Source organism: Pongo abelii, chromosome 11 (genome assembly GCF_028885655.2).
Source record: "Pongo abelii isolate AG06213 chromosome 11, NHGRI_mPonAbe1-v2.0_pri, whole genome shotgun sequence".
NCBI lineage: Eukaryota > Metazoa > Chordata > Mammalia > Primates > Hominidae > Pongo > Pongo abelii.
This window is the reverse complement of record NC_071996.2, coordinates 34,780,501-34,808,255: the sequence shown is the minus strand read 5'-3', so window position 1 is coordinate 34,808,255 and position 27,755 is coordinate 34,780,501. Positions and strand designations below refer to the sequence as shown.

Here is a 27,755-nt window from a genome sequence, read left to right as displayed (position 1 = left end):
AGACAGTTTATAGCCTGAAAGCCAAGCTACAAGTCTCGGATAAATCCACAGACCTGATTGAGAACCTCTTTTCCCGTTGGGCATACTTTCCGCTGATTGGTCCCCACCCTTCACCTATTTTACATATACCTACCATTCCCTAATTGGCTTTTTACACTGTCATGCCCACCTTTGAGGGATGCCTTTGTTTTAGCCTCTTTTGCATACTCACAAACCAATCAGCATGCACTTCCCATTATGAGCCCATAAAAGCCCTGGGCCCAGCCACACAGGGAGAGAGACCACTCAACTTCAGGTGGTCTGTCCTCTGCCCTTCTCACCCTTTGGATTGTCAGTATAACCTCATTCTTCTTGGACATGGGACAAGAACTCAGGAACCACTGAATACAGGTACAAGCTGTAATGCTGGCAGACTGGCACACACCAAGCCCAACTGCAGGATGAGTGCAGATCCCATGGTAAGTGTGGGATCTGGGCTGGTGTGCAAGCCAGGCGTGGCCCAGCAGGCTGAGTGGATGGAGTACCTCCTGCAGCAAGCCTGGCACAGAGCGAGGCCTGGGCAGGGGCATGGACAGCTGGGGGTCTCCAGCTGGCAAAATGGCCAAGAAAAATCCTGCATCAAGGGGGCAAGCATGTGGAGAGCTGAGATGACCACCACATCCCCCAATCCAGCTGGCCTGGGCTGATTGATCAGGGACTAGAACCCAGACTTTGGACCACACTACATATGAAGTACTAGTTTGTCTCAAGATGGCCTGCCTGGCCTCGTAAGCATGGAGATAAAGAAAAATCTTGAGTCCCTTCAAGGGAAATTCCAAGCACCCAGGTAGCCTTGAAAAGCAAACAAGCAACCTGGTAAGCAGGAAGATAGTAACAAAAGTCTCCCAGGCAAGCCAGAGTTGCAAGGTGTTTTGCTTCCCTATAGAAACTAAAAGATGACATCTTAACATATGTTCTTAAGTTGTGAGTTGTTTTTAGAAATCCCCACAAGATGGAAAGTGCTGACCACTATCACTTAATGCTCAGATAAGGGGGAACTGACAACTGAACTCTGGCTGCCATTCTCTGTTCTAAATTTCTTCTTGAGGAGTCTGGAGAAAGTCATGCCACGGGCCAAAACAATGTATAACCTCTGTGTAATTGGTTTACAATTTTGTGTGCAATTTCTGCTTTCCTGAAATGTACCCCTGCCTTGAAAAGCCCTTGCTTGCAAGCCGTTGGGGAGTTCAGGTGTGAAACATTAGCTGCCTATTCTCCTCGCTTGGTGCCCTGCAATAAATGCCCTTTTCTCCTGCTGCAAATCTTAGTGTCAGTGTCTGGCTATACTGAGCTGGGTGAGCAGACCCCAGTTCAGTTCAGTAACAAAGATCCATTACAAATTCCTCTTCCCCACTTTCTAACCCCCATCATCCCTGTGTTTATGATAATAATGTGGCTGCTAGGACCCAACCCAACCCAGATAACATGGACTTAAACAAATAGGTTTCTATATCTCTCATGAAAAGTCCAAGGAGGCAGGTAACCTAAGGGTTAAAGTGGCACTGTTCCAGTGATCACCCAGGTTTCCTATCCTTAGTATGTTATTGAAAGGAGTTAGCCAGCTTGCTTTAGGAAGATAGTAAGGGAAGTGTCCCTGGAGAACCTCTGACCTGCCCCACAAGTGCTTACACCAGATGTTTTGCACAGATAAGGGAACTTGCATAGGGGGCTTGCCTAAACATGCCCACAGTGGAAAATTCCATTCCTTAACACATACATGGTAAGGGAAGTAAATCAATATGGAGTGGCTCAGTCTAAGGGCCTGAAAGCACACTGGAAGGATGGGGTGGAGCTGCCAAGAATTCACGCCTTAATCCCTGCTATTCAACTGTGAAAGGGGCAACCGGAAACCTGCTTCAGGACACTTCTCTTTGCTGAGAGCTCTCCTTTTGCTTAATAAATTCTACTCCACTCACTCTTTAATGTCCACTTGCCTAATTCTTCCTGGTCATGAGACAAGAACACAGACCTAGCTGAGTTAAGAAGCAAAAAGTCCTGCATCATTATCTCACGCACACAGTGGAAATTGAACACCCACCCCCATACTGGGTTCCAGCCCTGGGAAGGTAGAATGATTAGGAAGAAGGCAAGCAGCATCTTTGTAAGAATGGGACCCTGAGCTGCACACAACTGGCTGGAACTCAGACACCTACCTTATTGAGTGGCAAGGGAGGCTGGGAAGCACCAACTCTAACTGGGTAGTCTTGTGTCCAGCTCAGATAAAGGGGACCCTACTGCCACAGAGAAGGAGAGGAGAATGGATGTTGAAGAACAGTCTGTACCCATAGCCCATGCTTCTGTTAAGTGAGGCAACTGGGAGTTTGATGTTTCTAGTGATTTTTTGATGTTATTATACAGAACAATGGCTACGCACGATGTGAAGGAAAGGACACCAGGCCAGCCTCCATGCAGCACTCATCAGTCCCTGTATTAACAAATGCTGAGCTTTGTAGCCTCTGTGCCCACAACACTTCCATGCACATATTTCCCCCTTCCCCTTCCAGGTCTATGATAGGAGGTTCTCCTTGACCTTGCATTTTTCATAGCAGGCTCATAATATATTTTCTAGTAGAAGGGGACTTAGAAACCAACTACTCTAATCTTCTTAGTTGGTAGGAGGGGAATTCAAGGCTCAGAGAAGTTAAAGAGTTTCCCCAAGGTCACAGAATAGTTACTGGTAGAGTGGGGATCAGAAGCCAAGCTTGCCAATGGCCATCTGACATGGCAGGCTTTCCCTTTTACCTTGCCACCTCACTATTTCATCCTGCCTTCATTTATTCCTCTATAGTAATAGAGGTAGTGACAGCAAACATTTACTGAGTGTTTTCTATATTCCAGGCACTATTTTTGGTGCTTTCCATGTATCGTTTCATGGAATCTTCCATTCCACCTGCTATAGACGGAATGTGCCCCCAAAATTCATATATTGAAACTTAACCTCCAATTCAATGGTATTAGGAAGTGGTGCCTTAGGGAGGTGATTAGGTCCTGAGAGCAGAGCTTCATGAATGGGATTAGTGCCCTTATAGAAGAGGCCCCAGTGAGCTGCCTTGCCCCCTCCACCACCATGTGAGGACATAGCAAGATGCCATCTATTAATTGTGTCCCTCAGCAGACACTAAACCTGCTGGCACCCTGATCTCAGACTTCCCAGCCTCCAGAACTGTGAGAAATAAATTTCTGTTGTTTTTAAGTCACCTGGTCTGTGTTATGCTGTTTGATCAGCCTGAACAGCTAAGACACTGCCCTATGAGGAAGACATGACTATGATCTCTACTTTGCTGATGTCACCAAAGCCCAGAATGCACAAGGCTTGTCCAACTGCCTCTGTATCCTGCACAGGGGGCTGTGGCAATCAATGAGGCAGAAAGTGCAAGCCTTCTGCCTGCACCCCACCACAAATGACCCTATCCTCCTCTGGGGGTTACACACACTTCTCTTTCCCCTGCTTCCTGGGTTTTCAGTCCACAGACCTGGCCAACCTGTGCCATTTTCCTTCACTTTTCAGTTGTCAGTGAGGAAGGAGAGAGCGGCATGGATGATAGAAAACCGTGGAATATCCAAAACGTGTTTCTTTTGCTCTGGCAATTCAGGATATGATTTTTATTTTCCAGACAGTTTATGATCCCAGCCCAGGCTCAGGCTTGTTATAGAAAAAGCCCACGCTGGCCAGGCGTGGTGGCTCACACCTGTAATCTCAGCACTTCGGGAGGCTGAGGCGGGTGGATCATCTGAGGTCAGGAGTTCGAGAACAGCCTGGCCAACATGGCGAAATCCTGTCTCTACTAAAAACACAAAAATTAGCTGAGTGTGGTGACACATACCCTTAATTTTGGCTACTGGGGAGGCTGAGTTGAGAGAATCACTTGAAGCTGGGAGGCGGAGGTTGCAGTGAGCCGAGATTGCGCCACTGCACCCTAGCCTGGTTGATAGAGCAAGACTCCATCTCAAAAAAAAAATAACAATAATAATAAGAAAAAGCCCAGGTCTCCTTACCTGGCCTCAGTTCCCAGAGGGAAAGGGAACCTGGGCAAGATGAGAGGCAGGCCAATAGGGCAAGAGGGCCACCACAGAGAAGCCACCAAGCTGATGATCCACAGGGAAGCCTGGGGGTTGGCCACCTGTATGCATCGCCAGTCAGATTGATTCCCAGGTTTTACAGAGATTCTTTTCCTTTCAAAAGCAGCTCATCTGGAGGACAGAATCCAGCCCCAGCCCAATTTCAATTTCATACCACACTCGAGCAAGAGGATGTGGGTGCCCCAGCTCCAAGTCAGCCGACAAACGCAGCTCTCAGCTGGCATTTCACTGCAGTAACACCAAGATTGCCTTTAATAGCACCCTTGCAGCTGATGGGCAGTGGCTGAGACAAAATTACAAACCCGCCAACCCAGGTGGCCAGGCAAGGGCTGTTTTAACACACAGAAATAAAAATGCTCCTTGGCGGCTTTATCCCTGACCTGTCATCCTAGCCAAGTTCTTAAAGGGTGACGCCCTGGGGTCCAGCTCACAAACACCTGCAATACTGAGGCCCATGTGGCAGACAGAGGTCTCCAGCAGGAGTCAGGTAATGACAGTGTCAGGAATGGGGAAAACCAAGGAGTCAGTAGAGACACTCCGGTCTAGCAGTGACCCTGGGTTCCCCTGTGAGATGGAGATGGCTAAGCTCCTTCCTGACTATTGCTCTCCCCAGAGTGCCTCCTCTCCTCCCCTCCCCTGATGCTGCAGCAGAACCCTGGGGCTCATGCTGCCTTCCTGTTCTCACAGCTAAATCTCTGGAGAGCCCCTGCTGTCAGCTTTTGCAGGGCTTAGTATGAAAGTTTTAAGTTTTATATTTTGCATTGGAAGGAAAAGTTTTCTACATGTGTTAGAGAAATTTTCAGTACCTGTATATGAGTACAAGAAGTTTAGCAGATGAGGGTACAGGAAGTTTGGGGAATGGGGTACAAGAACCTGTTTAGGAGACAGGGGGTGTAGGATGTGAGTGAGGGTAGACATGGATTTTCTTGGTCTTCTTAATAGCAACTTCCTTTCCTCTGTGGGGTGCAGAGGGGAAGATATTATTTTGGCCTCTGTACCACATGTTTTCTACATCATAATTCTTTGGACTGGGGTTATAGATTCCTCCACATGAGCATCTGATCTGCCTGGAAGCCTCCTATGTGAACCGTATTTTCTAAAGGTGGTCATGGCATTGCCCATCCCACAGGCTCCTGTGATGAGATCTTGCTGCATCCCCTCAAAGGATAGGACCAGTTTCCCTCCCCGTCTTATCTGGGAAGGCCTTGTGACTGCTCTGACAGACAGAATATGACAGAAGTAGATGCTCTGGCCACTCCAGCTAAGTTCCCATGGATCAGAGAGGAACCACCCAGCCAAGCACTCCCCAAATTCCTGGCCTGCAACATTATGAACAAAATAAAATCGCTGTTTGAAGCTACTACTTGGGATAGGAGGTACTTTATTCAGTAGCACTAAGTAACCAGAACAACTTCTCTATCCCAAAATATTCTCCCTAAGAGTCTAGCACAGTGGGGGCCACAATGGCCAAATAGAAATAGCTAAACAGCTCTAGTCTGCTGCTCCCAGCAAGACCAATGCAGAAGGCAGGTGATTTCTGCATTCTGAACTAAGGTACCCATTTCATCTCATTGGGACTGGTTAGGCAGTGGGTGCGATCCATGGAGAGCAAGCAGAAGCAGGGTGAGGCGTCGCTTCATCTGGGAAGTGCAAGGAGCCTCGTGACCTCCCTCCCCCAGCCAAAGGAAGCTGTGAGGGACTGTCCCACCTGCCCGGGTACGATACTTTTCTCACGGATTTTTGCAATCCACAGATCAGTATATTCCCTTGTGTGTCTACACCACCAGGGCCCTGGGTTTCAAGCACAAAAATAGACCACTGTTTGGGCAGGCACTGAGCTGCAAAAGTCTTTCATACTCCGGCAGTGCCTGGAACTCCAGTGAGACAGGAAAACCATCCACACCCCTGGTAAGGGGGCTGAAGCCAGGGAGCCAAGTGGTCTCGCTCAGCAAGTCCCACTCTGACACAGCCCAGTGAGCTAAGAACCACTGGCTTGAAATTCCCACTGCCAGCACAGCAGTCTGGAGTTGGACTGGGATGATCAAGTTTGGTGGGGAAAGAGGCGACCTCCATTGCTGTGGATCTAGTAGGTGGTTTTCCCCTGACAGTGCTAAGGAGATTAGGAGGTTTGGACTGAGCAGAATTCACCATAGCACAGTGAAGCAGCTGTGGCCAGAATGTCTCTAGATTCTTCCTCATGGGGCAGGGCATCTCTGCAGCAAATCCAGCAGCTCCAGTCAGGGGCTTACAGACGGAATTCTCATCTCCCTGGGACAGAGTACCCGGGGGGAGGGATGGGTGCTGTCACAGCTTCAAAGGACTTAATCTTTCCTGCCTGCTGGCTCTGAAAAGAGCAGCTGATCCTGACAAGGGGGATTCTCCCAGCACAGCACATTAGCTCTGCTAAGGAACAGATGCCTCCTCAAGTGGGTCCCTGACCCCATGCCTCCTGACTGGGAAACACCTCCCAAAAGGGGCCAACAGACACCTCATACAGGAGAGCTCTGGCTGGCATCAGGCCAGTGACTCTCTGGGACGAAGCTTCCACAGGAAGGAGCAGGCGGCAATCTTTGCTTTTCTGTAGTCTCCACTGGTGACACCCAGGTGAACAAGGTCTGGAGAGCATACCCAGCAAACTGCAGCAGACCTGCAGAAGAGGGGCCTTGCCTGTTGGAAGAAAAACTAACAAACAAAGTAACAATAACAACATCAACAACAACACCAACAACAAAAATACAAAAACCTCATCTAAAGGTCATCAGCCTCAAAGATAAAAGGTAGATAAATCCATGATGATGAGGAAAAATCAGGGCAAAAACACTGAAAATTCCAAATGCCAGAATGCCTCTTCTCCTCCGAATGACTGCAACACTTCTCCAGCAAGGGCACAGAACTGGACAGAGAATGAGATGAACGAGTTACAAAAGTAGGCTTCAGAAGATGGGTAATAACAAACTCCGCTGAGCTAAAGGAGCATGTTCTAACTCAATGCAAAGAAGCTGAGAATTTTAATAAAAGGTTACAGGAGTTGCTAACTAGAATAACCAGTTTAGAGAGGAACACAAATGACCTGATGGAGCTGAAAAACACAACACCAGAACTTCGTGAAGCATACAGAAGTATCAATAGTCAAATCGATCAAGCAGAAGAAAGGATATCAGAGTTTGAAGACCATTTTGCTTAGATAAAGCATGCAGACAAGATTAAAGAAAAGAGAATGAAAAGGAATGAACAAAACCTCTGAGAAATATGGGACTATGTTAAAAAGACTGAACCTACGATTGATTGGCGTACCTGAAAAAGATGGGGAGAATGAAACTAAGTTGGAAAACACACTTCAGGATATTATCCAGGAGAACTTCCCCAAGCTAGCAAGGCAGGCCAACATGCAAATTCAGGAAACACAGAGAACACAAGACACATAATAATCAGATTCTCCAAGGTAGAAATGAAAAAAAAAAAAATGTTAAGGGCAGCCAGAGAGAAAGGTCAGGTCACCTAAAAAGGGAAGTCCATCAGACTAACAGTGGATTTCTCAGCAGAAATCCTAAAAGCCAGAAGAGAGTGGGGGCCAATATTCAACATTCTTAAAAAAAAGAATTTTCAACCCAGAATTTCATATCCAGCCAAACTAAGCCTCATAAGCAAAGGAGAAACAAAATCCTTTCCAGATAAGCAAATGCTAAGGGATTTTGTCACCACAGGACTGCCTTACAAGAGCTCCTCAAGGAAGCACTAAACATGGAAATTAAAAACCAGTACCAGCCACTGCAAAAACATACCACAATATAAAGACCAATGACACTATGAAGAAACTGCATCAACTAGTGTGCAAAATAACCAGATAGCAACATGATGACAGGATCAAATCCCCACATAACAATATTAACCTTTAATGTAAATGGGCTACATGTGCCAATTAAAAGACACGGACTGCAAAATTGGATAAAGAGTCAAGACCCATGGGTGTGCACTATTCAGGAGACCCATCTCACATGCAGAGACACACACAGGCTCAAAATAAATGGATGGAGGAAAATTTACCAAGCAAATGGAAAGCAAAGAAAAAGCATGGGTTGCAATCCTAGTCTTTGATAAAACAGACTTTAAACCAACAAAGATCAAAAAAGACCAAGAAGTGCATTACATAACGGTAAAGGGATCAATTCAACAAGAAGTGCAAACTATCCTAAATATATATGCACCAAATACAGGAGCACCCAGATTCAAAAAACAAGTTCTTAGAGATGTACAAAGAGACTGAGACTCCCACACGATAATAGTGGAAGACTTTAACACCCACTGTCAGTATTAGACAGATCAACGAAACAGAAAATTAACAAGGATATTCAGGACTTGAACACAGCTCTGGATCAAGTGGACATAATAGACATCTACAAAACTCTTCATTCCAAATCAACAGAATATACATTCTTCTCAGTGTCACATGGCACTTATTCTACAGTCAACTATATAATTGGAAGTAAAACACTGCTCAGCAAATGCAAAAGAACAGAAATTATAACAAACAGTGTCTCAGACCACAGTGCAATTACATCAGAACTCAGGATTAAGAAACTCACTCAAAACCACACAACTACATGGAAATTGAACAACCTGCTCTTGAATGACTACTGGGTAAATAATGAAATTAAGGCAGAAATCAAGTTATTTGAAACCAGTGAGAACAAAGAGACAACGTACCAGAATCTCTGGGAAACAGCTAAAGCAGTGTTAAGAGGGAAATTTATAGCACTAAATGCCCATATCAGGAAGCTGGAAAGATCTCAGATTGACGCCCTAACATCACAATTAAAAGAACTACAGAAGCAGAGCAAAATAATCCAAAAGCTAGCAGAAGACAAGAAATAACTAAGATCAGACCAGAACTGAAGGAGATAGAGACAAAAAACCTTTCAAACAATCAAATAATCCAGGAGCTGTTTTTTTTAATTTGGAAAAAATTAACAAAATAGATGGACTGCTAGCTAGACTAATAAAAAAGAAAATAAAGAAGAATCAAATAGACCACAATAAAAAAAATTAAGGGGGTAGCACCACTGACCCCACAGAAATACAAACTACCAACATAGAATACCATAAACACCTCTACACAAATAAACTAGAAAATCTAAAAGAAATGGATAAATTCCTGGACACACAAATCCTCCCAAGACTAAACCAGGAATAAGTCAAATCCCTGAATAGACCAATAACAAGTTCTGAAATTGAGGCAGTAATTAATAGCCTACCAACCAAAAAAAAAAAAAAAAGCCCAGGAGCAGATGGATTCACAGCGAAAATCTACCAGAGGTACAAAGAGGAGCTGGTACCATTCCTTCTGAAACTATTCCAAAAAACTGAAAAGGAGGGACTCCTCCCTAACTCATTTTATGAGGCCAGCATCATCCTGATACCACAACCTGGCAGAGACACAACAAAAAAGAAAACTTGAGGCCAATATCCCTGATGAACATCGACATGAAAATCCTCAATAAAATACTGTCAAACCAAATCCAGCAGTGCATCAAAAAGATTGTCCACTATGAAGTCAGCTTCATCCCTGAGATGCAAGTCTGGTTCAACATATGCAAATCAATAAATGTAATTAATCACATAAACAGAAATAAACACAAAAACCACATGAGTATCCCAACAGATGCAGAAAAGGACTTTGATAAAACCCAACATCTCTTCACGTTAAAAACTCTCAACAAACTAGGTATTGATGGAACATATCTCAAAATAATAAGAGTTATTTATGACATACCCATAGCCGATATCATACTATATAGGCAAAAGCTGGTTGAAAACCAGCACAAGACAAGGATGCCCTCTCTCACCACTCCTATTCAACATAGTATTTGAAGTTCTGGCTACGGCAATCGGGCAAGAGAAAGAAATAAAGGATATTCAAATAGGAAGAGAGGAAGTCAAACTATCTCCGTTTGCAGATAACATGATTCTTTTTATTATTATTATTATTATTATACTTTAAGTTTTAGGGTACATGTGCACAACATGCAGGTTTGTAACATATGTATGCATGTGCCATGTTGGAATGCTGCACCCATTAACTCATCATTTAGCATTAGGTATATCTCCTAATGCTAGCCCTCCCCCCTCCCCCGACCCCACAACAGTCCCTGGTGTGTGATGCTCTCCTTCCTGTGTCCATGTGTCCTTATCATTCAATTCCCACCTATGAGTGAGAACATGTGGTGTTTGGTTTTTTGTCCTTACTATAGTTTGCTGAGAATGATGGTTTCCAGCTTCATCCATGTCCCTACAAAGGACATGAACTCATCATTTTTTATGGCTGCATAGTATTCCATGGTGTATATGTGCCACATTTTCTTAATCCAGTTTATCATTGTTGGACATTTCGGTTGCTGCCAAGTCTTTGCTAATGTGAATAGTGCCACAATAAACATACGTGTGCATGTGTCTTTATAGCAGCATGATTTATAATCCTTTGGGTATATGCCCAGTAAGGTGATGGCTGGGTCAAATGGTATTTTTAGTTCTAGATCCCTGAGGAATTGCCACACTGACTTCCACAATGGTTGAACTAGTTTACAGTCCCACCAACAGTGTAAAAGTGTTCCTATTTCTCCACATCCTCTCCAGCACCTGTTGTTTCCTGACTTTTTAATGATTGCCATTCTAACTGGTGTGAGGTGGTATCTCACTGTGGTTTTGATTTGCATTTCTCTGATGGCCAGTGATGATGAGCATTTTTTCATGTGTTTTTTGGCTGCATAAATGTCTTCTTTTGAGAAGTGTCTATTCATATCCTTCGCCCACTTTTTTGATGGGGTTGTTTGATTTTTTTCTTGTAAATTTGTTTGAGTTCATTGTAGATTCTGGATATTAGCCCTTTGTCAGATGAGTAGGCTGCAAAAATTTTCTCCCATTGTGTAGGTTGCCTGTTCACTCTGATGGTAGTTTCTTTTGCTGTGCAGAAGCTCTTTAGTTTTATTAGATCCCATTTGTCAATTTTGGCTTTTGTTGCCATTGCTTTTGGTGTTTTAGACATGAAGTCCTGTCCTATGCCTATGTCCTGAATGGTACTGCCTAGGTTTTCTTCTAGGGTTTTTATGGTTTTAGGTCTAACATGTAAGTCTTTAATCTATCTTGAATTAATTTTTGTATAAGGTGTAAGGAAGAGATCCAGTTTCAGCTTTCTACATAAGGCTAGCCAGTTTTCCTAGCACCATTTATTAAATACGGGGTCCTTTCCCCATTGCTTGTTTTTGTCAGGTTTGTCAAAGATCAGATAGTTGTAGATATGCTGCATTATTTCTGAGGTCTATGTTCTGTTCCATTGGTCTATGTCTCTGTTTTGGTACCAGTACCATGCTGTTTTGGTTACTGTAGCCTTGTAGTATAGTTTGAAGTCAGGTAGTGTGATGCCTCCAGCTTTGTTCTTTTGGCTTAGGATTGGACTTGGCAATGGGGGCTCTTTTTTGGTTCCATATGAACTTTAAAGTAGATTTTTTCCAATTCTGTGAAGAAAGTCATTGGTAGCTTGATGGGGATGGCATTGAATCTATAAATTACCTTGGGCAATATGGCCATTTTCATGATATTGATTTTTCCTACCCACGAGCATGGAATGTTCTTCCATTTGTTTGTATCCTCTTTTATTTCATTGAGCAGTGGTTTGTAGTTCTCCTTGAAGAGGTCCTTCACATCCCTTGTAAGTTGGATTCCTAGACATTTTATTCTCTTTGAAGCAGTTGTGAATGGGAGTTCACTCATGATTTGGCTGTTTGTCTGTTATTGGTGTATAAGAATCCTTGTGATTGTTGCACATTGATTTTGTATCCTGAGACTTTGCTGAAGTCGCATATCAGCTTGAGGAGATTTTGGGCTGAGACAATGGGGTTTTCTAGATATACAATCATGTCATCTGCAAACAGGGACAATTTGACTTCCTCTTTTCCTAATTGAATACTCTTTATTTCCTTCTCCTGTCTGATTGCCCTGGCCAGAACTTCCAACACTATGTTGAATAGGAGTGGTGAGAGAGGGCATCCCTGTCTTTTGCCAGTTTTCAAAGGGAATGCTTCCACAGTTTTTGTCCATTCAGTATGATATTGGCTGTGGGTTTGTCATAGATAGCTCTTATTATTTTGAGATACTTCCCATCAATACCTAATTTATTGAGAGTTTTTAGCATGAAGGGTTGTTGAATTTTGTCAAAGGCCTTTTCTGCATCTATTGAGATAATCATGTGGTTTTTGTCTTTGGTTCTGTTTATATGCTGGATTAAGTTTATTGATTTTCGTATGTTGAACCAGCCTTGCAACCCAGGGATGAAGCCCACTTGATCATGGTGGATAAGCTTTTTGATGTGCTGCTGGATTCGGTTTGCCAGTATTTTATTGAGGATTTTTGCATCAGTGTTCATCAAGGATATTGGTCTAAAATTCTCTTTTTTTGTTGTGTCTCTGCCAGCCTTTGGTATCAGGATGATGCTGGCCTCATAAAATGAGTTAGGGAGGATTCCCTCTTTTTCTATTGATTGGAATAGTTTCAGAAGGAATGGTACCAGCTCCTCCTTGTACCTCTGGTAGAATTCAGCTGTGAATCCATCTGGTCCTGGACTTTTTTTGGTGGGTAAGCTATTAATTATTGCCTCAATTTCAGAGCCTGTTATTAGTCTATTCAGAAATTCAGCGTCTTCCTGGTTTACTCTTGGGAGGGTGTATGTGTCAAGGAACTTATCCATTTCTTCTAGATTTTCTAGTTTATTTGTATAGAGGTGTTTATGGTATTCTCTGATGGTAGTTTGTATTTCTGTGGGATCGGTGGTGATATCCCCTTTATCATTTTTTATTGCATCTATTTGATTCTTCTCTTTTTTCTTCTTTATTAGTCTTGCTAGCAGTCTATCAATTTTGTTGATCTTTTCAAAAAACCAGCTCCTGGATTCATTGATTTTTTTGAAGGGTTTTTTGTGTCTCTATTTCCTTCAGTTCTGGTCTGATCTTAGTTATTTCTTGCCTTCTGCTAGCTTTTGAAGGTGTTTGCTCTTGCTTCTCTAGCTCTTTTAATTGTGATGTTAGCGTGTCAATTTTAGATCTTTCCTGCTTTCTCTTGTGGGCATTTAGTGCTATAAATTTCCCTCTACACACTGCTTTGAATGCATCCCATAGATTCTGGTATGTTGTGTCTTTGTTCTCGTTGGTTTCAAAGAACATCTTTGTTTCGGCCTTCATTTCATTATGTACCCAGTAGTCATTCAGGAGCAAGTTGTTCAGTTTCCATGTAGATGAGCGGTTTTCAGTGAGTTTCTTAATCCTGAGTTCTAGTTTGATTGCACTGTGGTCTGAGAGACAGTTTGTTATAAGTTCTGTTCTTTTACATTTGCTGAGGAGTGCTTTACTTCCATCTATGTGGTCAATTTTGGAATAGGTGTGGTGTGGTGCTGAAAAGAATGTGTATTCTGTTGACTTGGGGTGGAGAGTTCTGTAGATGTCTATTAGGTCCGCTTGGTGCAGAGCTGAGTTCAATTCCTGGATATCCTTGTTAACTTTCTGTCTCGATCTGTCTAATGTTGACAGTGGCATGTTAAAGTCTCCCATTATTATTGTGTGGGAGTCTAAGTCTCTTTGTAGGTCACTGAGGACTTGCTTTGTGAATCTGGTTGCTCTGTATTGGGTGCATATATATTTAGGATAGTTAGCTCTTCTTGTTGAATTGATCCCTTTACCATTATGTAATGGCCTTCTTTGTCTCTTTTGATCTTTGTTGGTTTCAAGTCTGTTTTATCAGAGACTAGGATTGCAACCCCTGCCTTTTTTTGTTCTCCATTTGCTTGGTAGATCTTCCTCCATCCCTTTGTTTTGAGCCTATGTGTGTCTCTGCATGTGAGATGGGTTTCCTGAATACAGTACACTGATGGGTCTTGACTCTTTATCCAATTTTCCAGTCTGTGTCTTTTAATTGGAGCATTTAGCCCATTTACATTTAAGGTTAATATTGTTATGTGTGAATCTGATCCTGTCATTATGATGTTAGCTGGTTATTTTGCTTGTTAGTTGATGCAGTTTCTTCCTAGCCTTGATGTTCTTTACAATTTGGCATGTTTTTGCAGTGGCTGGTACTGGTTGTTGCTTTCCATGTTTAGTGCTTCCTTCAGGAGCTCTTGTAGGGCAGGCCTGGTGGTGACAAAATCTCTCAGCATTTGTTTGTCTGTAAAGTATTTTATTTCTCCTTCACTTATGAAGCTTAGTTTGGCTGGATATGAAATTCTGGGTTGAAAATTCTTTTCTTTAAGAATGTTGAATATTGGCCCCCACTCTCTTCTGGCTTGTAGAGTTTCTGCAGAGATCAGCTATTAGTCTGATGGGCTTCCCTTTGTGGGCAACCCGACCTTTCTCTCTGGCTGCCCTTAACATTTTTTCCTTCATTTCAACTTTGGTGAATCTGACAATTATGTGTCTTGGAGTTGCTCTTCTTGAGGAGTATCTTTGTGGCATTCTCTGTATTTCCTGAATTTGAATGTTGGCCTGCCTTGCTAGATTGGGGAAGTTCTCCTGGACAATATCCTGCAGAGTGTTTTCCAACTTGGTTCCATTCTCTCTGTCACTTCCAGGTACACCAATCAGACGTAGATTTGGTCTTTTCATATAGTCCCATATTTCTTGGAGGCTTTGTTTGTTTCTTTTTATTCTTTTTTCTCTAAACTTCTCTTCTCACTTCATTTCATTCATTTCGTCTTCCATCACTGATACTCTTTCTTCCAGTTGATCACATTGGCTACTGAGGGTGGTGCATTCATGACGTAGTTCTCGTGCCGTGGTTGTCAGCTCCATCAGGTCCTTTAAGGACTTCTCTGCATTGGTTATTCTAGTTAGCCATTTGTCTAATTTTTTTTCAAGGTTTTTAACTTCTTTGCCATTGGTTCAAACTTCCTCCTTTAGCTTGGAGTAGTTTGATCTTCTGAAGCCTTCTCTCAACTCATCAAAGTCATTCTCCATCCAGCTTTGTTCCATTGCTGGTGAGGAGCTGTGTTCCTTTGGAGGAGGAGAGGTGCTCTGATTTTTAGAGTTTCCAGTTTTTCTGCTCTGTTTTTTCCCCATCTTTGTGGTTTTATCTACCTTTGGTCTTTGATGATGGTGACGTACAGATGGGTTTTTGGTGTGGATGTCCTTTCTGTTTGTTAATTTTCCTTCTAACAGTCAGGACCCTCAGCTGCAGGTCTGTTGGAGTTCGCTGGAGGTCCACTCCAGACCCTGTTTGCCTGGGTATCAGCAGCGGTGGCTGCAGAACAGCGGACATTGGTGAACCGCAAATGCTGGTGCCTGATCGTTCCTCTGGAAGTTTTGTCTCAGAGGAGTACCCAGCCATGTGAGATGTCAGTCCGCCCCTACTGGGGGATGCCTCCCAGTTAGGCTACTCGGAGGTCAGGGACCCACTTGAGGAGGCAGTCTGCCCATTCTCAGATCTCAAGCTGTGTGCTGGGAGAACCACTATTCCCTTCAAAGCTGTCAGACAGGGACATTTAAGTCTGCAGAGGTTACTGCTGCCTTTTGTTTGTCTGTGCCCTGCCCCCAGAGGTGGAGCCTACAGAGGCAGGCAGGCCTCCTTGAGCTGTGGTGGGCTCCACCCAGTTTGAGCCTCCTGGCCACTTTATTTACCTACTCAAGCCTCAGCAATGGTGGGCGCCCCTCCCCCAGCCTCACTGCCACCTTGCAGTTTGATCTGAGACTGCTGTGCTAGCAATGAGCAAGTCTCCGTGGGCATAGGACCCTCTAAGCCAGGTGCGGGATATAATCTCCTGGTGTGCCGTTTGTTAAGCCCATTGGAAAATCGCAGTATTAGAGTGAGAGTGACCCAATTTTCCAGGTGCCATCTGTCACCCCTTTCTTTGACTAGGAAAGGGAATTCCCTGACCCCCTTGCACTTCCTGGGTGAGGCGATGCCTCGCCCTGCTTCGGCTCACGCACAGTGCGCTGCACCCACTGTCCGGCATGCCCCAGTGAGATGAACCCAGTATCTCAGTTGGAAATGCAGAAATTACCTGTCTTCTGCGTCACTCATGCTGGGAGCTGTAGACTGGAGCTGTTCCTATTCAGCCATCTTGGCTCCACCCCCAGGATTGATTCGACATCATTCTATATTTAGAAAACCCTATTGTCTCAGCCCAAAAACTCCTTAAGCTGATAAAAAACTTCAGCAAAGTTTCAGAATATAAAATCAATGTGCAAAAATCACAAGCATTCCTATACACCAACAATAGACAAGCAGAGAGCCAAATCATGAATGACCTCTGATTCATAATAACTGCAAAGAGAATAAAATACCTAGGAATACAGCCCATAAGGAACATGAAGGACCTCTTCAAGGAGAACTGCAAACCACTGTTCAAGAAAATCAGTGGACACAAATGGAAAAACATTCCATCCTCATAGATAGGAAGAATTAGTATTGTGAAAATGGCCATATTGCCCAAAGTAATTTAGAGATTCCATGCTACTCCCATCAAACTACCATTGACATTCTTCACAGAATTAGAAAAAACTATTTAAATTTCATATGGAACCAAAAAAGACCCTGTATAGCCAAGACAATCCTAAGCAAAAAGAACAAAGCTGGAGGCATCATGCTACCTGGCTTCAAACTATACCACAAGCCTACAGCAACCAAAACAGCATGGTACTTGTACCAAAACAGACATATAGACCAACGGAACAGAGCAGAGAACTCAGAAATAACACCACACATTCACAACCATCTGATCTTCAACAAACCTGACAAAAACAAGCAATGGAGAAAGGATTCCCCATTAAATAAGTGGTACTGGGAAAACTTGCTAGCCATATGAAGAAAACTGATACTGAATCCCTTCCTTACACCTCATACAAAAATTAACTCAAGATGGATTAAAGACTTAAATGTAAAACCCAAAACCATAAAAATCCTAGAAGAAAACCTAGGCAATGCCATTCAGAACATAGGCATGGGCAAAGACTTTACGACTAAAACACCAAAAGCAATGGTAACAAAAGCCAAAATAGACAAATGGGACCTAACTAAAGAGCTTCTGCACAGCAAAAAAGAAACAAAACAAAACAAAACAAAAAACAAAAAAACTATCATCAGAGTGAAGAAAAGTTTTGCAATCTACCCATCTGACAAAGGTTTAATATCCAGAATCTACAGGGAAGTTAAACCAATTTACAAGAAAAAAAAAACAACCCCATAAAAAGTGGGAGTAGGATATGAACAGACACTTCTCAGAAGAAGACATTTATGTAGCCAACATACGAAAAAAGCTCAACGTCACTGATCATTAGAGAAATGCAAATCAAAACCACAATGAGATACCATCTCACAGCAGTCAGAATGGTGATTATTAAAAAGTCAAGAAACAATAGATGCTGGCAAGGCTGTGGAGAAACTGGAATGCTTTTACACTGTTGGTAGGAAAGTAAATTAGTTCACCCATTGTGGAAGACAGTGTGGCAATTCTTCAAAGATCTAGAACTAGAAATGCCATTTGATCCAGCCATCCCATTACTGGGTATATACCCAAACGAATGTAAATCATTCTACTATAAAGATACATGCACACATATGTTTACTGCAGCACTATTTACAAAAGCAAAGACAAGCAACCAACCCAAATGCCGCCCATCAGTGATAGACTGGATAAAGAAAATGTGGTACATATACACCATGGAATACTATGTAGCCATAAAAAAGAATGAGAACATGTCATTTGCAGGGACATGGATGAAGCTGGAAGCCATCATCCTCAGCAAACTAACACAGGAACAGAAAACCAAACATAGCACGTTCTCACTCAGAATTGGGAGTTGAACAATGAGAACACATGGACACAGAGACTCACCAGGGCCTGATGGTGGGTGGGGAGCGAGGGGAAGGAGAGCACTAGGACAAATACCTAATCCTTGTGGGGCTTAAAACCTAGATGACGGGTTGATAGGTGCAGCAAACCACCATGGCACATGTATACTTAGGAAACAAACCTGCACATTCTGCACATGTATCCCAGAACTTAAAGTAAAATAAAAGTTTTAAAAACAAAGTAGGTAGAATTAATTTTAAAAAAAGGGTCTAGCACATTATTTGAACACCTTCTATTAGTCACCCTATGGGTTAAAGCATAAAGTACATTTGCTAAAGTGCAAATGGTATCTAGAAATATAAAACCTAGTGCCTATACATTTATTAATACTGGAGCACAGTTAATATAGGAGCTTAGGAGCTATCAGGGCCCTGAGAAAATGGGACATTTTCCCTACACACCAGGGACATGGAAAGGCAGAGTATGCAGAAAGAGAAAGTCCAGAGTATGCAGGTGCTCTGGGGGATGGGCAGTGTGGGGTATTAAGCCCAGCAGGATGGTGCAACCACCCAATAAGGCCCAGAAGATGCCTGCAGGCAACACTAAGCCCACCTTTCCTGTAAGCTTATGCTGAGCTGTGTTTCTCACATTAAGAAAAACATAATTCTGAATTAAGTAAAAGATCCCACTAGGGTTTGGCTGCAGGTAGAGCTGAGCCCTGCCTGCACTTTGAAGATACTGGGGCTGGCCTTCCCCAGGTAGGAGAAAACCATTTGCCTGGGAGCCTACAGGAAGAAAAACTTGGTGGGAGGCAGGATTGACTGGAAGGCAGTCTCTCCCTGCTGCAGCTTCTACAGGTCTGCAATCCTTATGGCTAAAATTCTTGGGGTCAAATATCTTTAGGAATTCAAAATTTCCCAGATTTTAGTAAGGTGATACAGTGCATCTACCCCATGCTAAAAACATCTCCAATAAGGTCTAGCAAAGTGTCCTGTCATTACACACACATATTTCTGCAGCAAAGGCATGGATTTTTACACTCAGGAGGATGAATACCATAAATAGCCTCACATCAGGTTGATCCAGGTTTTGCTGCCAAGTAAGTTATAGTAAATATCCCATTTTCAGAACTTTTGGTGTCTGGGATCACAGACGTTTTTGCTCACATTTGGTCCGTTTTCCTAGAAAAGCCATTTGTCACGATGTCATGAAGGAGTTTGCTTCCAAGACACATGTGAGATGTTCCATGTCCACTTTCATGGAACATTTATCTCAGGCACTCAGGGAATACTCCCCCACCCCTTTTTTTGGGCCCCAGCAGCTCTCTCCATCTAGCTGCTGCTCAGGCAATGAATAAACAACATGAAGGGACATGTCTTCCTTGTCACACATGTGACCTTTGCCTATAACTGGTCTTGGAGATCATGTCTGGAACATATTTGTGCCTCCACTGCCAGCTAGTCCTGTGCCTGGCACACAGTGAGCACTTGCTGTATGTCTGATGTCCAAAGGGAAGTCCCATTCCTCCACCTTGTACTAAGACAAGCAGAAACGATTAGAGTGGTTGTAACCCTACCCACTCCTCAGTCAACCTTATGGAGTCATGATTGTGGGAAAGCATCAAACTGAGTTCTGCGTAGCATAAAAGGTGAATCAGGCAGGGATTCACTCTGTCCTCAGGCAGCTCAGATATGTGCATGCATCACCGCAAATGATGACGGAAGTCAGGGAGCATTAGCAAACATAAATGATCCCTTACCTAGGATTACTTATAAAATCCCTCGCATGATCATCCCTTACAGCCGTCACACAATTTCTCTCAAGCCTGCAAAGAAGACATTATTATCCCCATTTCACAGATGAGGGCATTGAGTCTGTCAAGGATCCCACACTCAGTCGATGGCCAAGCTGAGCCTTCAGCCTCGTGCTCTGAATCAATCCTGTGCTCCAAAGATAGGGATTTGAAACTTATCCCAGCTCAAGGTGACAGTGGGGAGGGCTGGGGGAGTTTAAGAGACGTGGGAAAGAAAACCCACGGGCTTCGTGGGAGGTGTGGCATTTCAACTGGTTCTTGAAGAGCTAGTAGGATTTGAGTGAACTCTCAAATTCCAGGGGCAGCTGATGGGTAGGGGGACATTCTAGTCAGGGGTCCCACGCAGACAAATGTAGGGAGGCAGTATGGCACCAGTTTCCACTGGAAATTCCCATGGTCCTATCAGGCTTGAGTATGGGCTGCATAAAGCGATTCGCAGAGGAAAATGACTGAAGCGTGAATTCAAGGAGGGGAAAGGAGACTTTACTTGTAATAACTTCACTACAAAATAATAAATGTGACAACACAGTAACATGTGACAGTGTGACTTCTGAGTACATGTAATAATACTATTCTCTGTGCTTCCTACATCTCTAAAATTTATTTTTTTAAAAATTCGGACAGTGGGTACTAGATTTTGGAGGCTGTGGTGTTCCAGGATAAAGACTTTGGATTTATTCTCTGGGTGTCTTGTAAAGGGACTGTTTTGTTTGGGAGAGATCCAGTTGTAGCTGTATTTTGGGACAAAGATGCTGACAGCATCATGTAGCAGCAGACTTGGGCAGACACTAGGCCCACCTCCAAGTGTCACTCAATAGAGAAAATGAGAGACACAGAGAAAAGCTGATCAATGGCAAAGTGCAGGGTGTTGCTTGTCCCCACTCCTGGCAAACTTGACATCAGAGACATCTGGATGGGAGGAGGGGAGCCCTGACTCTCTGCAGAGCAATGTCACCACCACTGCTAGGTGGGAAGGAGGGCACAGGTGTCCTGAGCTTACGAATGAGGAATCTAATGGTGACAGGCAGGTGGGTGACCCATGCTTAACATGTCCAGGTAAAGCCTCCTCCCATGAAGGATGGATTGTGAAGAAAGTGCAGATTGAACTGAATAATTACCAGGGAAACTCAAGGCCCTCTTGGTTCCCTCTTCACAGGTGTTCTGGCTGCTCTATCAGATCTCACAGATCCTACACATGGCCACAGCAGTGGTCACTGTGACTGAGGTGACAGCTTTCCCTACAATGGTGGTTCTCAAACTTGAGCATGCATCAGAATTCAACAAGAGTGCTGGTTAAAATATAGATTCCTGGACTCCACTCCCAGTTTCTGATTCAGCAGGTCTGGGGTGAGGCCCAATAATTTGCATTTCTCAAAAGTTCCTGGGTGATGCTGATACTGCCTGTCTGGGATCACGTTTTGAGAATTGCTGCTCTGAAACTTCTGAGCATGGTCCAAACTCTTCCCCCAGGTTCTGAGCACTCAACACATGCCTCATTTAATCTTCAGAGCTTGTTTGTGGAGGTTCTAGCAGGGGAGTGCGGCTACTCATATACCGTTGACCAAAGACCATTTCTCCTCTGTTGGGGAAGGTCACCCACTTCAGCGGAGCATGCAGCTTCGGGAGGGATGCACATGGAGCAGAGGGAGGAAGGGGACACCCGCCTAGCCAGCCAGATCAGCCAAATCAACCCTGGCAATCAGTGGGGTGACAGATGTTGCAGCCACATCACCCTCATATCCTTGTTTAATCTTTAAAAAGCACTGAAAAGCAGCTCCCAATCCACAGAGGAAGAAACCAAAGATCAAAGATGCTAACTAAATTGTCCGAAGTCACACAAGCAGTGGATGGCAGGGCTAGGATTGGACTCCTTTTTTTTTTTTTTTTTTTTTTTTTGCTACATTACTTTTTCCCAAAAACTGGACCTCAGTGATGGGCAATAGAATTTTCACAGGTCTAAGCTGAACTGATAAACAAAACAAGCACAGTGTGAGTTTTTCATCTGTTAACCATCAGAATTCAATTTAATGGATTATTCATTGTTTTCCAAGACAGTCCCACTTATATTTTGGGGAGTTAAAATGCTTTTATGAAACGATGGTGGCAAAAGATGGTCTTTTTTATTTTACTTTTCTCCTTTTTTAATGTTCTTAGTTCTTAATGTTTAACAGGTGAATACCTAACTTCAGTCTTTTCTCTTTTAAAAAAGTAATGTCTGGGTCGAATGGAATTTCTAGTTCTAGATCCCTGAGGAATCGCCACACTGACTTCCACAAGGGTTGAACTAGTTTACAGTCCCACCAACAGTGTAAAAGCTGGGTATATACCCAAAGGACTATAAATCATGCTGCTATAAAGACACATGCACACGTATGTTTATTGCGGCATTATTCACAATAGCAAAGACTTGGAACCAACCCAAATGTCCAACAATGATAGACTGGATTAAGAAAATGTGGCACATATACACCATGGAATACTATGCAGCCATAAAAAATGATGAGTTCACGTCCTTTGTAGGGACATGGATGAAACTGGAAATCATCATTCTCAGTAAACTATCGCAAGAACAAAAAACCAAACACCGCATATTCTCACTCATAGGTGGGAATTGAACAATGAGAACACATGGACACAGGAAGGGGAACATCACACTTCGGGGACTGTTGTGGGGTGGGGGGAGGGGGGAGGGATAGCATTGGGAGATATACCTAATGCTAGATGACAAGTTGGTGGGTGCAGCGCACCAGCATGGCACATGTATACATATGTAACTTACCTGCACATTGCGCACATGTACCATAAAACCTAAAGTATAATAATGATAATAATAATAATAATAATAAAAGAAAAAAAAAAATGAAAAAAAAAAAAAAAAAAAAAGTAATGTCTGGTTTGTGAAATTCCTGGCCACAGGAATTCTTGGCAGGCTGCCTCTAGCACCTATAGACATTTGCATTTTATGGAGTAAAGATGGCTCAGAGTGATTTGTTACGTAAGTTGGTGGTGGCAGAGACACCTGCAGCAGGCTCTTCAGAGGGCTCCGCCCTGTATGGGGTGGCCCTCATCCCCCAGGGCTGCCAGTAGCCACATGCACATGCCCAGGGGAGGCATATACTGTTGTGGCAGCTGCCAGGCAGTTTTCAGGCATTAAGGAAGGTCCACATCAATTCGGGTTCCTGCTATTTGTATTTATATCTATTCTCAGAAGGTTGCTGGAGTCAAGGGGGTTGGGTTGGTTTCCCTACATGGAGGCTCCTGAGTCAGAGAGAGGGAGGGAGGCTCTGCTTCCTGGCCTGGATGTCATATAAATACATGGCAGCTTCTACTCAGACAAGAAAGCTGTGCTCTGCACGGGCTAAGCAGGTAGGCTCCATGCTCACACTACCCAGGGCCAAATTATGGGCCCTATCTTGCTGTCCCCCATATTGGGCTTGTAACCCTAAAGCAGCTACTCAATCTCTCTTCCTCCATGAAATCAGGATAATAATCCCTGCTTCATAAAGGGTAATTGTAAAGATTAAATGTGTTAACGTCTTTAAAGCAACAAAGAAGAATGCCTGTCATAGAGAATACATTTGACTTTTGGCTTTTGTTATTGTTCAGTTCTTCCCAATCAGTCATTAATTGATGATTAAATGAAATCCTGCATCTATCGATGTCTACCATTCTCTCAAGGGGGCTGTAGGGAGGCAGAGATGGATAGGATAAAGTCCCTTCCCTCCAGAATCTCCAGTAGACAAATAAATGAGCGATCATTCTAGAGGAAAAATTATGATTTTGAAAGCACAAGTAGGTTAACATAGGAGCCCAGAGAGGGCATCTCCCCTCAAGAAGGGGATGTGTGTGCTGATCATTTATATCACAACGTGGGGCTGACTTGAAGGCTAAGGATGGCCTTTGACAGATAGGGACTCCAAATCCCCCAGCCAGCAGGGCCACAGGGAAGGATCTAGAAGTAGAAGAGGCTGCCTCCATGCTACAGTTTGTCACATTTACACAGCAACTACTGATTTAGCACAAAGGGAAGGGGAGGAAAAGCCATAAATACCCCCAGCTCAAATTATAAAATAAAATGACTGAATAATTTAAGCAGCTTTTAATGTTCACAATTATTGGAGGGGTGGAGGGGAAGAACACTTTGTTCCGTTAAGGACATACACAGAAGAGGAAACCCCATCAAATGAATGAAGACACAGTACATTAAAAATGGAAATGAAGAATTGGAGAGCAAAACAATGGAATTCTGCCAGTTTTCTTTTATTGCTATACAAATTGCTAATCAGTATCCAGTGTCATCTTGGCTAATTTGCTTAATAAGGGGGGGAAAAGAAAAAGAACAAGATCCCAGAGATGGAGGAGAGGCAGCCAGTCTGGTGAAATCAGTTGTATGCCAAATACCGAGATACCTTGCCTCTTTGAGAGATGCTTCCAAATATCCCACTGGGGGATGGAGCCGAGGATTTTCATTCTGGATCTGAAGGCCTGGAGCTGCGGGATTCCCCATCCCTGTGGAGTGAGTCAGAGGTGAAACAGGCAGAATAGAATCAGAGAAAAGAGGCTCTTCCTCTCACAGAGCATATGTTCTAGGGGCAGACACCACAAGCTAACAAACAAGTAAACAAGGTAAATTCAGAGAGTGTTAATGCCAGGAAAAAATAAATTCAAACTCTCAGGAAGATGTTGGAAAGTCAGGGTGTTAATGCCAGTTGCCTGCCCAATATCTATTTGTTCTTTCGTTATTCACAGAACTTCAAGTTTGTTGGGGCAACATCTCTCAGACTCCTTTACAGCTAGCAGTGCCCACGTGACTGAGGCACAAGCAGAGGTCACTGGGTGGCTGTCCAGGAAATAGATTCAGTAGCTTGTCCTTTTGCCTTGGACCCTTCACCTTTCTCCCTTGTTCCCACTGGAAAGGTAAAGTCATCCCGTGCCCATGAGGATAAAGCCCGTGTACTAAGACAATGAGGCAAAGGGGCAAACACTCTGCTGGCCCTGAACGGCCCATTTCCAGGCTTCTTGTTAGATGGGAAAGAACCCTCAATCTTGTTTTTAAGTCACTGTTCTTTGAATTTTCTTTTACTCATAACAGATTGCAATTCTAACTGACACAGACCCGTCTCTGACCCCTTCCTCTGCATTTCTTCCCTCAGAAACTGCAGGAATACAGAAACATGCAGTTGAGGCTGGGCTGGAAGAGCCTTGGTCCAGGTAAACCTGATTCTCCCACTCTCTGCTAAAAATGCTTCAATGACTCTCATCACCACCAAGATGGACATTAAACTCCTGACCGCTCAGGCATCCTCCCTCTACCCGCTCCCTTCAAAACATTGCATTGCTGGTGGGGTCCCAAGACCTCATCTAACTGAACCAAAGCAATACACTTTCATCACCATGCCTGGCAGGCAATGAGACCTCTGAGGACCCTACTGCAGGCACTAGGCTGAAGACTTAGTCTCATCATCAGTTCTCTCTTGTAGGGGAATGAGTGCTCAGGCTGATCTTCTCAGGAGCTGAATGAGAGGTGATGCCTCATCTTCCAACAGAGAGGAAAGGCAGTTCCCCGAACCCCAGAAACCACTGCCTCATGGGCCTGGCCAGCCCATCAGCAGACATCTACTGAGCACCTACTACGCATCAGGCACTGAGCTTGGCATGAAAGATTCAAAAATAAAAGTCAAGGTATTATGCAGATGGCAGATGGTTACACAAATAGACATTATGATTGATGTGCATATATTTGATGCAAGTATCATAGCAGTATCAAAGGCATTTGCCTTGCCTGGAGTGGAGTCGGGGAAGCTTGGAGACAGCTTCCTGGAGGAGGTAAAGGCTGACTTCTGACTTATAAAGAAAGTAAATTAAAATGTGGTGGGGAAGAAGCCAAAAGGGGGGAGGAAAGGATTGATTACAGGAATGTGGGTTGGAGTTGTAGGAATATAAATTATAAATCAGAAAAAGTAAAGAAGAGAGGAAGGGAAGAGAAGGAAATCCAAAGAAGCCAGATCACAGGACAGCTTGTAGGCTACTGTTAATGCGTGGTCTCTAATCCAAGGGCAATGGGGAGCCACCGAAGTGTTTTTAGCAGTGAGTGATGGGGTCCCATTTGCATTTTAGACAGAGCTCTCTGACAGCTGGGTAGAGGATGAACTTGAGGAGGACAGGGCTGGAAACAGAAAGACCAGTCAGGAATCTGATAGCTACCTATTTACTTTGAGAGAAAAGAGGATAGAAATAGCAATGATGAGATTGTGCCAGGCTGAAGCCTATCAGAGTGTCATCAGAGGACCTCGTGGGCTAGCAAGAAGCCTAGTTTGTAGCTGCATCCATTGGAGTGGTGATCTCAGTGGCTGTTCTTCCTCATGTACTCCCCCATGCCCCTACCCTGGGCATCCCATTTCATTAGTGTATAAGGGTCTCCAAGTGATGAGAACCCCGAGCTCCAGACTCTCATTACACATCTCCTACTTTGCAGTAATCAAGTTCAGTGAGTCCTTGTATTACGCCTCAGAATTCCTATTAAACATTTACAATATTAAACAGTTAAAATATTCTCCTAGATTTAAGTATGCACTTTCCTCAGGAACATTGCCAAAGAGATGAAACACTCAATGGCTTCTAATTCCTCAAACATATATTTGACAATATGCTTCATGCCCTATTTGATATCAAAGCAACAGCACTAGTGGGAAGTCAGGCTTCAGAAAAATATGCATTTTTTATGTCAACAAATAATAACAATAATAATAAACAACCTTCTTTTTTTATGAGGCCACAATTGGTGAAGCTCTGATAATGGGGAAAAAGGATATTTATGAGGATCTATTCTGCCTTTATTAGTGTGGGAGGTGGATGGTGACAGGGACCATAAGCCAAATCACAGAGATTGTAAATTTGCCAATGACTTGTAAGACTCACAGTAAAGATGAAAATGTAGTATCTTCTCCTGCTTATAGGTTGTGCATGTTCTTTATCATCATTGAGCAACCAAAACCTGTGCTCACCTTGCTTCAACCTACAAACTCCAAAGAGGGAAATGCAGCTTTGTTATATATGAAGAAATTCAGTCTAGACCCATCTTGTCCCATGTGGAAGCCACTAGCGCCATGTGGCTATTGTTCATTTGAAAGGAGGCTAGAGTACTGGAGATGTACCATAAATGTAAAATACATGCTGGATTTTGAAGACTTACTACAAAACAGAAAGAATGAAAACTATTGCAATAATATTTTTATATTGTTTACACATTGAAATAATAGTTTGGATACATTGCATTAAGTTAAATAAAATATATTAAAGTTAATGTCACCTATTTCTTTTTCACTTTTTAAAATGTGGCTACTGGAAAACTTTATATTATGTATGTGGTTTGCATTATATTTATATCAGCAGTTTAGACCAGAAAATTCACTCAAAAGCAACTGTCAAGGCTCAGTTAACAGAGGGAGCCCATCTCTGTGGACCTCTAACAACTCATTAAATGTTGGTACACCAGGGAACGGAGCTGTCACAGAGCCCATGAACAGGGGCGGATGAGACAGCCCTCAAGGTCCCTCACCACCAGACCTCAAACACACATTACTCGCAGCGCAGAGACATTCATCAAGTTGGAGAAAATAAAATTCAATGACAATTTTTATAGTGAGCTGATTTTGCTGTTGCTCATTAGTAGCCGTGAGCTAAATTAATTTGAGCTTGATTGTCCTCTAATTGGAGAGGGACATAAATCCAGCTGAATGTGCTATTATGGATAACACCTTGATCCTTCACAATCTCATGCATCTGTCTTTACAACACTCTGCACAGAGGGGAAACCCTAGCTTTCAATAATTATAACAAAATTATGATTATTGACCAAGAACATTATAATGGATGGTATAATGTGCTAGGTCATAACATATTTTTCTCAGTAAAGACATTGACCAAGTCTTCACTGAGCTAATATGTTAAAGTCTTATTATTATGAGTCAGGAAATTACAGATTGTTATTAAAGTGAA

The 27,755-nt window shown here is 43.2% G+C and overlaps 1 protein-coding gene and 1 long non-coding RNA gene across 2 annotated transcripts in view; one reads left to right on the top strand and one right to left on the bottom strand.

Moving 5' to 3' along the window:
- Positions 1 to 27,755, bottom strand: part of GPR39 (G protein-coupled receptor 39) — a 238,281-nt gene that overhangs the window by 108,441 nt on the left and 102,085 nt on the right. The window lies entirely within an intron of this gene.
- LOC129057966 (uncharacterized) lies at positions 263 to 27,053 on the top strand. The gene is made up of 3 exons (XR_008522741.2): positions 263 to 458; positions 24,911 to 25,583; positions 26,714 to 27,053. It is a non-coding gene; the product is annotated as an uncharacterized LOC129057966 (long non-coding RNA).